This window comes from Lolium perenne, chromosome 5, assembly GCF_019359855.2.
Source record: "Lolium perenne isolate Kyuss_39 chromosome 5, Kyuss_2.0, whole genome shotgun sequence".
Classification (NCBI taxonomy): domain Eukaryota; kingdom Viridiplantae; phylum Streptophyta; class Magnoliopsida; order Poales; family Poaceae; genus Lolium; species Lolium perenne.
The window spans coordinates 119,888,280-119,900,745 of NC_067248.2; positions in this window are offsets into that span (position 1 = coordinate 119,888,280).

A 12,466-nucleotide genomic window follows, 5' to 3' on the forward strand; every position below is an offset into this window, starting at 1 on the left:
AAGGATAATGCGGCCAAGAAGGAGTACAATCATATTATGGGGCCAGGAGGGTATCGCTTTTGGCTGCCTAGGTGGGAGAAGATGGAGAACGAGCTGAGGGCGCGAGGAATCCGTCCAGGTACGGAGGGATGGGACCCAAGGGCCAAAAGCTGGTGGTACGGGCATGGGGGATCGCTGAACCCGGAGACAGGGGAGTGTGTTTACCAGGGCAAAATAATTAAACCCACCCAAAAGCTTATTGAGGCAATGAGGGATGCTCAAGAGGGGAGGATCAAGTTCAACAGAGAGAACGACACCCTGACAAAAGCCCTCGGGAATCCTGAACACGGAGGACGTGTACGAGGCATGGGGCACATTCCGTGGAAAGTAGGGTTCCCCCAGAACGATGACCCGTACGGTTACAGAAGCCGTAAGAGAAAGATGGATCGGGAAGCAGATGTTGTGGCGCGGTTGGCATCGGAAATGGATGTCATGAAGAAAACCGTGAGTGTACTAGTAGCCGAAAGAGATGCAGCTCGGGCGCAGCATGAAGATCATCCATTGGATCTCGGAAGCCAGCAGCGGAGAAGCAGCGTGGCTTCCACGGAGGCCCCACCGGCTGGTGCACCGATGATCGAAATTACTGCACCGGAGCCTCTGGTGGTCGAAATTACTGCACCGGAGCCTCCTCGCTACCCCGTGGACGATATAAAGGAGATGAAAGCATGTCATCTGTATTATCCTATCGGGAACATGTCCATGAAGGTAGCCATCGGCAGTGCTTTACCACCTGGAGCACTCCACCACAACAACCCCATTCAAGATGGCTATGCTCGTGTCACGGTGGAGGACATAGTCCAAGGGTTTGAGGACCTGGACATTGACATTACTACACCTGAAGGGGCGACAAGACTTGGAGCTGTCAAGCGCCAGTTCATTCTATGGCAGAAGAAGTTTATCAAGTTTCTAGGCGAGGCGCCAACAAGTCCACCCCCCTACGGTGGTGGTGGTGGCGGTGGTGGCGGTGGTGGTGGTGGTGCTTCACCTACACCTCCTTCACGTCAGCCGACGCCGCCTGTTATGTCTCCGACGTATCGATAATTTCTTATGTTCCATGCCACATTATTGATGTTATCTACATGTTTTATGCACACTTTATGTCATATTCGTGCATTTTCTGGAACTAACCTATTAACAAGATGCCGAAGTGCCAGTTGCTGTTTTCTGCTGTTTTTGGTTTCAGAAATCCTAGTAAGGAAATATTCTCGGAATTGGACGAAATCAAAGCCCAGGGGCCTATTTTCTCACGAAGCTTCCAGAAGTCCGAAGGAGAGACGAAGAGGGGCCACGGAGGGGCCACACTATAGGGCGGCGCGGCCCCCCCCCTTGGCCGCGCGGCCCTGTGGTGTGGGGCCCCCGTGCCGCCTCTTGACCTGCCCTTCCGCCTACAAATAGCCTCCGTGACGAAACCCCCAGTACCGAGAGCCAAGATACGGAAAACCTTCCAGAGACGCCGCCGCCGCCGATCCCATCTCGGGGGATCCAGGAGATCGCCTCCGGCACCCTGCCGGAGAGGGGAATCATCTCCCGGAGGACTCTACGCCGCCATGGTCGCCTCCGGTGTGATGTGTGAGTAGTCTACCCCTGGACTATGGGTCCATAGCAGTAGCTAGATGGTTGTCTTCTCCCCATTGTGCTATCATTGTCGGATCTTGTGAGCTGCCTAACATGATCAAGATCATCTATCTGTAATTCTATATGTTGCGTTTGTTGGGATCCGATGAATAGAGAATACTTGTTATGTTGATTATCAAAGTTATATCTATGTGTTGTTTATGATCTTGCATGCTCTCCGTTACTAGTAGATGCTCTGGCCAAGTAGATGCTTGTAACTCCAAGAGGGAGTATTTATGCTCGATAGTGGGTTCATGCCTGCATTGACACCTGGGACAGTGACAGAAAGTTCTAAGGTTGTGTTGTGCTGTTGCCACTAGGGATAAAACATTGATGCTATGTCTAAGGATGTAGTTGTTGATTACATTACGCACCATACTTAATGCAATTGTCTGTTGCTTTGCAACTTAATACTGGAAGGGGTTCGGATGATAACCTGAAGGTGGACTTTTTAGGCATAGATGCAGTTGGATGGCGGTCTATGTACTTTGTCGTAATGCCCAATTAAATCTCACTATACTCATCATGATATGTATGTGCATGGTCATGCTCTCTTTATTTGTCAATTGCCCAACTGTAATTTGTTCACCCAACATGCTGTTCGTCTTATGGGAGAGACACCTCTAGTGAACTGTGGACCCCGGTCCAATTCTCTTACTGAAATACAATCTACTGCAATACTTGTTCTACTGTTTTCTGCAAACAATTATCTTCCACACAATACGGTTAATCCTTTGTTACAGCAAGCCGGTGAGATTGACAACCTCACTGTTTCGTTGGGGCAAAGTACTTTGGTTGTGTTGTGCAGGTTCCACGTTGGCGCCGGAATCCCTGGTGTTGCGCCACACTACATCCCGCCGCCATCAACCTTCAACGTGCTTCTTGGCTCCTCCTGGTTTGATAAACCTTGGTTTCTTTCTGAGGGAAAACTTGCTGCTGTGCGCATCATACCTTCCTCTTGGGGTTGCCCAACGAACGTGTGAAATACACGCCATCAAGCACATTTTCTGGCGCCATTGCCGGGGATCTGAAGAAAAGCTACACCAAAGAGATCTCTAACTCCCACGTCAACTCTGCGCCAGCAACATTTTCTGGCGCCGTTGCCGGGGAGATCAAGACACGCTGCAAGGGGAGTCTCCACTTCTCAATCTCTTTACTTTGTTTTTGTCTTGCTTAGTTTTATTTACTACTTTGTTTGCTGCACTAAATCAAAATACAAAAAAATTAGTTGCTAGTTTTACTTTATTTGCTATCTTGTTTGCTATATCAAAAACACAAAAAAATTAGTTTACTTGCATTTACTTTATCTAGTTTGCTTTATTTACTGTTGCTAAAATGGCCAACGCTGAAAACACTAAGTTGTGTGACTTCACAACCACAAATAATAATGATTTCTTATGCACACCTATTGCTGCACCTGCTACTACAGCAGAATTCTTTGAAATTAAACCTGCTTTACTAAATCTTGTTATGCGAGAGCAATTTTCTGGTGTTAGTTCTGATGATGCTACTGCCCATCTTAATAATTTTGTTGAACTATGTGAAATGCAAAAATATAAAGATGTAGATGGTGATATTATTAAACTAAAATTGTTCCCTTTCTCATTAAGAGGAAGAGCTAAAGATTGGTTGCTATCTCTGCCTAAGAATAGTATTGATTCATGGACTAAATGCAAGGATGCTTTTATTGGTAGATATTATCCCCCTGCTAAAATTATATCTTTGAGGAGTAGCATAATGAATTTTAAACAATTAGATACTGAACATGTTGCTCAAGCTTGGGAAAGAATGAAATCTCTGGTTAAAAATTGCCCAACCCATGGACTGACTACTTGGATGATCATCCAAACCTTCTATGCAGGACTAAATTTTTCTTCACGGAATTTATTGGATTCAGCTGCTGGAGGTACCTTTATGTCCATCACTCTTGGTGAAGCAACAAAGCTTCTTGATAATATGATGATCAACTACTCTGAATGGCACACGGAAAGAGCTCCACAAGGTAAGAAGGTAAATTCTGTCGAAGAAACCTCTTCCTTGAGTGATAAGATTGATGCTATTATATCTATGCTTGTGAATGATAGGACTAATATTGATCCTAATAATGTTCCGTTAGCTTCATTGGTTGCACAAGAAGAACATGTTGATATAAACTTCATTAAAAATAATAATTTCAACAACAATGCTTACCGGAACAATTCTAGTAACAACTATAGGCCATATCCTTATAATAATGGCAATGGCTATGGTAATTCTTATGGGAATTATTACAACAATAATAGGAGTTCACCCCCTGGACTTGAAGCCATGCTTAAGGAATTTATTAGTACACAAACTGCTTTTAACAAATCTGTTGAAGAAAAGCTTGGGAAAATTGATATACTTGCTTCTAAAGTCGATAGTCTTGTCATTGATGTTGATCTTTTGAAATCAAAAGTTTTGCCTAATGAGAATCTTCATAATAAAATTACTACTACAGCAAATGCCATTCAAGTTAGAATTAATGAGAATATAAGATTAATGGCTGAACTGCGTGCTAGGTGGGATAGAGAAGAAAATGAAAAACTAGCTAAAGAGAAGAATATAGCTAAAGTTTGGACTATTACCACCACTAGTAATGCTAATGCTACACATGTTGCTGCACCTCCTACTAATACTAATAAAATAATTGGTGTTAGCAATATTTCCACTTCTAATGTAAAGCGCGAAAAACTGCCTGGAGCTGCTAAAACTGCTGAAACTGCCTGTGATAAAGCTGCTGAAATTTTTTCCAACATTGGGGATGATGATCCCATTGCTTTAGATTATAATGGTTTGAATTTTGATGATTGCCACATCTCTGAAGTTATAAAGTTCTTGCAAAAACTTGCTAAAAGTCCTAATGCTAGTGCTATAAATTTGGCTTTCACGCATCATATAACAAATGCTCTCATAAAAGCTAGAGAAGAGAAACTAGAGCGTGAAGCCTCTATTCCTAAAAAGATAGAGGATGGTTGGGAGCCCATCATTAAGATGAAGGTTAAAGATTTTGACTGTAATGCTTTATGTGATCTTGGTGCAAGTATTTCTGTTATGCCTAAGAAAATTTATAATATGCTTGACTTGCCACCGCTGAAAAATTGTTATTTGGATGTTAATCTTGCTGATCATTCTACAAAGAAACCTTTGGGTAAGGTTGATAATGTTCGCATTACCGTTAACAATAACCTTGTCCCCGTTGATTTTGTTGTCTTGGATATTGAATGCAATGCATCTTGTCCCATTATATTGGGAAGACCTTTTCTTCGAACTGTTGGTGCTGTCATTGATATGAAGGAAGGTAATATAAAATATCAATTTCCTCTCAAGAAAGGTATGGAACACTTCCCTAGAAAGAGAATGAAGGTACCTTTTGACTCTATTATGAGAACAAATTATGATGTTGACACTTCGTCTTTTGATAATACTTGATACACACTTTCTGCGCCTAGCTGAAAGGCGTTAAAGAAAAGCGCTTATGGGAGACAACCCATGTTTTTACCTACAGTACTTTGTTTTTATTTTGTGTCTTGGAAGTTGTTTACTACTGTAGCAACCTCTCCTTATCTTAGTTTTGTGTTTTGTTGTGCCAAGTTAAGCCGTTGATAGAAAAGTAAGTACTAGATTTGGATTACTGCAAAGTTCCAGATTTCTTTGCTGTCACGAATCTGGGTCCACCTCCCTGTAGGTAGCTCAGAAAATTAAGCCAATTTACGTGCATGATTCTCAGATATGTATGCAACTTTCATTCAATTTGAGCATTTTCATTTGAGCAAGTCTGGTGCCATTTTAAAATTCGTCAATACGAACTGTTCTGTTTTGACAGATTCTGCCTTTTATTTCGCATTGCCTCTTTTGCTATGTTGGATGAATTTCTTTGATCCACTAATGTCCAGTAGCATTATGCAATGTCCAGAAGTGTTAAGAATGATTGTGTCACCTCTGAATATGTCAATTTATATTGTGCACTAACCCTCTAATGAGTTGTTTCAAGTTTGGTGTGGAGGAAGTTTTCAAGGATCAAGAGAGGAGTATGATGCAACATGATCAAGGAGAGTGAAAGCTCTAAGCTTGGGGATGCCCCGGTGGTTCACCCCTGCATATATCAAGAAGACTCAAGCGTCTAAGCTTGGGGATGCCCAAGGCATCCCCTTCTTCATCGACAACATTATCAGGTTCCTCCCCTGAAACTATATTTTTATTCCATCACATCTTATATGCTTTTTCTTGGAGCGTCGGTTTGTTTTTGTTTTTTGTTTTGTTTGAATAAAATGGATCCTAGCATTCACTTTATGGGAGAGAGACACGCTCCGCTGTAGCATATGGACAAGTATGTCCTTGGTTTCTACTCATAGTATTCATGGCGAAGTTTCTCCTTCGTTAAATTGTTATATGGTTGGAATTGGAAAATGATACATGTAGTAATTGCTATAAATGTTTTGGGTAATGTGATACTTGGCAATTGTTGTGCTCATTTTTAAGCTCTTGCATCATATGCTTTGCACTTATTAGTGAAGAATACATAGAGCATGCTAAAATTTGGTTTGCATATTTGGTTTCTCTAAGGTCTAGATAATTTCTAGTATTGAGTTTGAACAACAAGGAAGACGGTGTAGAGTCTTATAATGTTTTCAATATGTCTTTTATGTGAGTTTTGCTGCACCGGTTCATCCTTGTGTTTGTTTCAAATAAGCCTTGCTAGCCTAAACCTTGTATCGAGAGGGAATACTTCTCATGCATCCAAAATACTTGAGCCAACCACTATGCCATTTGTGTCCACCATACCTACCTATACTATATGGTATTTTCCCGCCATTCCAAAGTAAATTGCTTGAGTGCTACCTTTAAAATTCCATCATTCACCTTTGCAATATATAGCTCATGGGACAAATAGCTTAAAAACTATTGTGGTACTAAATATGTGATTATGCACTTTATCTCTTATTAAGTTGCTTGTTGTGCGATAACCATGTTCACTGGGGACGCCATCAACTATTCATTGTTGAATTTCATGTGAGTTGCTATGCATGTCCGTCTTGTCTGAAGTAAGAGAGATCTACCACCATATGGTTAAGCATGCATATGTTAGAGAAGAACATTGGGCCGCTAACTAAAGCCATGCTCCATGGTGGAAGTTTCAGTTTTGGACAACAATCCTCAAATCTCAAATGAGAAAATTATTAATTGTTGTTATATGCTCATGCATAAAAGAGGAGTCCATTATCTGTTGTCTATGTTGTCCCGGTATGGATGTCTAAGTTGAAGAATAATCAATAGCGAGAAATCCAATGCGAGCTTTCTCCTTAGACCTTTGTACAGGCGGCATAGAGGTACCCCTTTGTGACACTTGGTAAAAACAATGCATTGTGATGACCCGGTAGTCCAAGCTAATTAGGACAAGGTGCGGGCACTATTAGTACACTATGCATGAGGCTTGCAACTTATAAGATATAATTTACATGATGCATATGCTTTATTACTACCGTTGACAAAATTGTTTCATGTTTTCAAAATCAAAGCTCTAGCACAAATATAGCAATCGATGCTTTTCCTCTATGGAGGACCATTCTTTTACTTTCAATGTTGAGTCAGTTCACCTATTTCTCTCCACCTCAAGAAGCAAACACTTGTGTGAACTGTGCATTGATTCCTACATATTTGCTTATTGCACTTATTATATTACTCTATGTTGACAATATCCATGAGATATACATGTTACAAGTTGAAAGCAACCGCTGAAAACTTAATCTTCCTTTGTGTTGCTTCAATGCTTTTACTATGAATTATTGCTTTATGAGTTAACTTTTATGCAAGACTTATTGATGCTTGTCTTGAAGTGCTATTCATGAAAACTCTTTGCTTTATGATTCACTTGTTTACTCATGTCATATACATTGTTTTGATCGCTGCATTCACTACATATGCTTTACAAATAGTATGATCAAGATTATGATGGCATGTCACTCCAGAAATTATCTGTGTTATCGTTTTACCTGCTCGGGACGAGCAGAACTAAGCTTGGGGATGCTGATACGTCTCCGACGTATCGATAATTTCTTATGTTCCATGCCACATTATTGATGTTATCTACATGTTTTATGCACACTTTATGTCATATTCGTGCATTTTCTGGAACTAACCTATTAACAAGATGCTGAAGTGCCATTCTTTGTCGTTTCTGTTTTTGGTTTCAGAAATCCTAGTAAGGAAATATTCTCGGAATTGGACGAAATCAAAGCCCAGGGGCCTATTTTCTCACGAAGCTTCCGGGCAGTCCGAAGGAGAGACGAAGAGGGGCCACGGAGGGGCCACACTATAGGCGGCGCGGCCCCCTTGGCCGCGCGGCCCTGTGGTGTGGGGCCCCGTGCCGCCTCTTGACCTGCCCTTCCGCCTACAAATAGCCTCCGTGACGAAACCCCGCACGAGAGCCACGATACGGAAAACCTTCCAGAGACGCCGCCGCCGCCGATCCCATCTCGGGGATCCAGAGATCGCCTCCGCACCCTGCCGGAGAGGGGAATCATCTCCCGGAGGACTCAACGCCGCCATGGTCGCCTCCGGTGTGATGTGTGAGTAGTCTACCCCTGGACTATGGGTCCATAGCAGTAGCTAGATGGTTGTCTTCTCCCCATTGTGCTATCATTGTCGGATCTTGTGAGCTGCCTAACATGATCAAGATCATCTATCTGTAATTCTATATGTTGCGTTTGTTGGGATCCGATGAATAGAGAATACTTGTTATGTTGATTATCAAAGTTATATCTATGTGTTGTTTATGATCTTGCATGCTCTCCGTTACTAGTAGATGCTCTGGCCAAGTAGATGCTTGTAACTCCAAGAGGGAGTATTTATGCTCGATAGTGGGTTCATGCCTGCATTGACACCGGGACAAAGGATGAAAGTTCTAAGGTTGTGTTGTGCTGTTACCACTAGGGATAAAACATTGATGCTATGTCTAAGGATGTAGTTGTTGATTACATTACGCACCATACTTAATGCAATTGTCTGTTGCTTTGCAACTTAATACTGGAAGGGGTTCGGATGATAACCTGAAGGTGGACTTTTTAGGCATAGATGCAGTTGGATGGCGGTCTATGTACTTTGTCGTAATGCCCAATTAAATCTCACTATACTCATCATGATATGTATGTTCATGGTCATGCTCTCTTTATTTGTCAATTGCCCAACTGTAATTTGTTCACCCAACATGCTGTTCGTCTTATGGGAGAGACACCTCTAGTGAACTGTGGACCCCGGTCCAATTCTCTTACTGAAATACAATCTACTGCAATACTTGTTCTACTGTTTTCTGCAAACAATTATCTTCCACACAATACGGTTAATCCTTTGTTACAGCAAGCCGGTGAGATTGACAACCTCACTGTTTCGTTGGGGCAAAGTACTTTGGTTGTGTTGTGCAGGTTCCACGTTGGCGCCGGAATCCCTGGTGTTGGGCCACACTACATCCCGCCGCCATCAACCTTCAACGTGCTTCTTGGCTCCTCCTGGTTCGATAAACCTTGGTTTCTTTCTGAGGGAAAACTTGCTACTGTGCGCATCATACCTTCCTCTTGGGGTTGCCCAACGAACGTGTGAAATACACGCCATCACCGCCCCCCAATTCACCTCCGGCGGGTAAGCAGCCGCCGCCCCCTAGTCCGCCCCGGGCGGGTAAGCAGACGCCGCCCCCCAATCCACCTCCGGCGAAGAAGCAGAAGCAGCAGTCCTGGATTATTAACCCGGACCCTTACGTACCTAAGAAAACAAAGGTACCGGAGCCATCACTGAAGCCTCTCCCCACGAGGCCTTGGGAACGTAGTGCCGAGGAAGTCGCGGCGGCCGCGACTGCTGATTTAGAGAAATGGAAGGCGGGCTGCAAGAAGAAAAGAGAGCCCGAGCCCAAGCCAGTATTTTCTGATGAGCAAAAGAAGTGGGCTAAGTCATTTTTGAACACACCGTCCCAAGCCGCAAAGAATCTGCCTGACGACTATGCACGTGAACTAAAGAATCAGGCACGCATATTCAAGGAGAAGAAAGAGGAGGCCGATAAAGCGGAATTACAAAGTGCACAAAGCGGGAAATGAGTTGTTGCCCAGCTCGGGGAACAAAGTAAACAATCGATTGCCCCGCTTATAGTGACAGCCGCCGGTCCGGATGCCCCCGAAATCATAGAAGCTGCGGCAGCACAGGGATTGACTGTAACGAGTGCCAGAGAACAAGCGGCTAACTTAGGTATTACTCTTCGTGAACTGTTAGGCCTTGATGAGGCGCCAGTGAAGGAGGTAGTACTTACATATGTGAAGAATGGGCCTCTCGTCGAGCCTGCGCAGGAAGAGGATCTACCTCCACAAATGAAAGGTCTGCTGAACTGGTACAAGGGTTACATAAAACATAAAAACGCCAAAGATTATATTTTTGCGGAAGTTGGATATGAGCATCACTTCAAACAATACTCTGTACAAATTCATCTGAGTGGATTGTTCCAGCTTTTCAATCTGCGCGAGCTCGACAAATCTATCATCAGTTGCTACGTTCTGTAAGTGATTTATTTCTACCCCATCTCGTTCATATTGCCTGCACTATATATATATATATGTCCTAACTATATTGTTGTGTCCGCTATTATACGTGCAGATTGAAGATTAAGGAATGCAGAGTAAGGAGCATCCATGATGTTGGGTTCATTGACCCACACATCGTTAATGGATATACGTTAAAGCATCACCTCGCCGACGTGGAGAAAGACCTGTGGCGGTTTCTTGATAAGCAGGAACTCAAAAGTGATATTCTATTTCCTTACCATTTTGGGTGAGTGTTTATGTCTTGAGCACATTCTCTTTTGTTTACTCCATGCATGGTATGTGGCCGGCTAATCGATGAGTTATGCATGACGTATCGTGCATGTATCGTGTCCGCAGGTTCCACTGGATTCTGCTAGTAATTAAAGTTGACAAATCAGAATGTCTCGTCCACGACTCTCTGAATATGGATAAGGCGGAGTGGGCCGACATGAGACAAATGATTCAAAAGTAATTATTTTCATTCATTTGCGCTCTATATCGATCGGCCTATTTCGTTCATTTCCTAATTAAGCTTCAAGTAATTAACTAATAACTCTCTTGTTCATTTAATTTTCTTTGCCTCGTAGGGTTTGGAGACGGTTCTCAGATACAAAGGTCGGTGAATTCAAAAAAGAGCTAAATTTCATGCGGTCAAAGGCTAAGAATGGTGGCGATATGCAGCCACGGGGAACCAATCTGTGTGGATACTATGTCTGTGAGATGATCCGGAGATACACCTCTGAGCGCGTTCCGAGTGATCTCAATGCTCAGAGGAATAACCTCCGGATGATGCTTAGTCCAGAAGCTCGCTTCCGACCACTTCAAGAGGAACTAGCTGGATGGTTCAGGAGGGAAGTCCTCGATCCTAAAGGAGAACACCATTACGAGGACGTAGAACTATACATGCATTAAATTATGTATGGAAACTTGTTCAAACTTGTATATGGTCATCCGATGATATTGAATATATATTCTATATTCCTCTTGAATTCTTTTTGGTTCTAATTTCAAATTTGTTTGAAATTGTACATTCATATGCATGTATATATGTAGTACCGTAGAATATGTGAAACTCCTTCAAAATTACAATAAAGCACAAAAGAAATAAAACAATATACAAATTAAACAGAAAATATGTTTAGGGGGGGGGCAGGTTTAGGGGGGGCCTAAAACCCTAAACCTGCGGCGGCCTTTAGTCGCGGTTGGCCAGAAGAACCGCGACTAAAGGTCCTCCGCCCCGACGGTCGCCTGGCGCCCACGTGGACGGGCCTTTAGTCGCGGTTCGTAAGCAACCGCGACTAAAGGGGGGCCTTTAGTCGCGCTCATTTGGTCGCGGTTGCGCAACCGCGACTAATGGCAGTTGCGAACTGCGACCAAAGGCCCTTTTTCCACCAGTGCTCGTTCGAAGGAAGTTGAAGGGTAGCGCTGGGAGTGGGACAGAAGATTCAGTGACCGGCCTATATCAAGTCACGCGGTAACTAGACCTTTCATCGGCCTCACATTCTCTATCCAACGGTTTTAATCAAGCGATTCTAAAACTTTGCTAAACTTGTCTTTTTTGCTGCGTCTAAAATATAAAATACTTTTTATTGAAACTTTTTCGTACTTACAACATGATTCGTTGGCAACATGTATATTTTTAATTTTGAATTTTTTGATGATTTTGGAAAACGAAAATTCAAAATCATCAAAAAATTCAAAACAAAAAATGTACATGTTGCCAAAGAATCATGTTGTAATTATGAAAAAGTTTTAATGAAAAATACTTTGTATTTTAGAGGCAGAAAAAAGACAAATTTAGCAAAATTTTGAAATCGGTTGATTGAAGCCGTTAGATGGAGAATGTGGGGCAGATGGAAGGTCCAGTTACGGCGTGACTTGATGTAGTCCAGTTACTGAATCTTCGTCCAGTGGATGGGGGGCCGGGGCAGCGCCATGACCTTAAACGGACGAGTCCGCGCGGACCGGAAATACGTCTGCACTCAGCTCCAGCGGGGCGATGCATCATGTCCGGAGCGTCCGCGACGATGCAAACCCAGCGCAAATATGCGACCGCGTAACGTCCGATGCAAACCTAGCGCAAATATGCGACCGCGTAACGTCCGCTCGCTTCCCCAACGGGCCTGCCTGGCAGTAACCCTAACTCGATCGGCCTCGAATTAAAGCACATCAAACGCGTCAATGTCAACCGCCGGAGTGGCAACCGCGCTGATCAACCCGCCAACCTCCGGAAT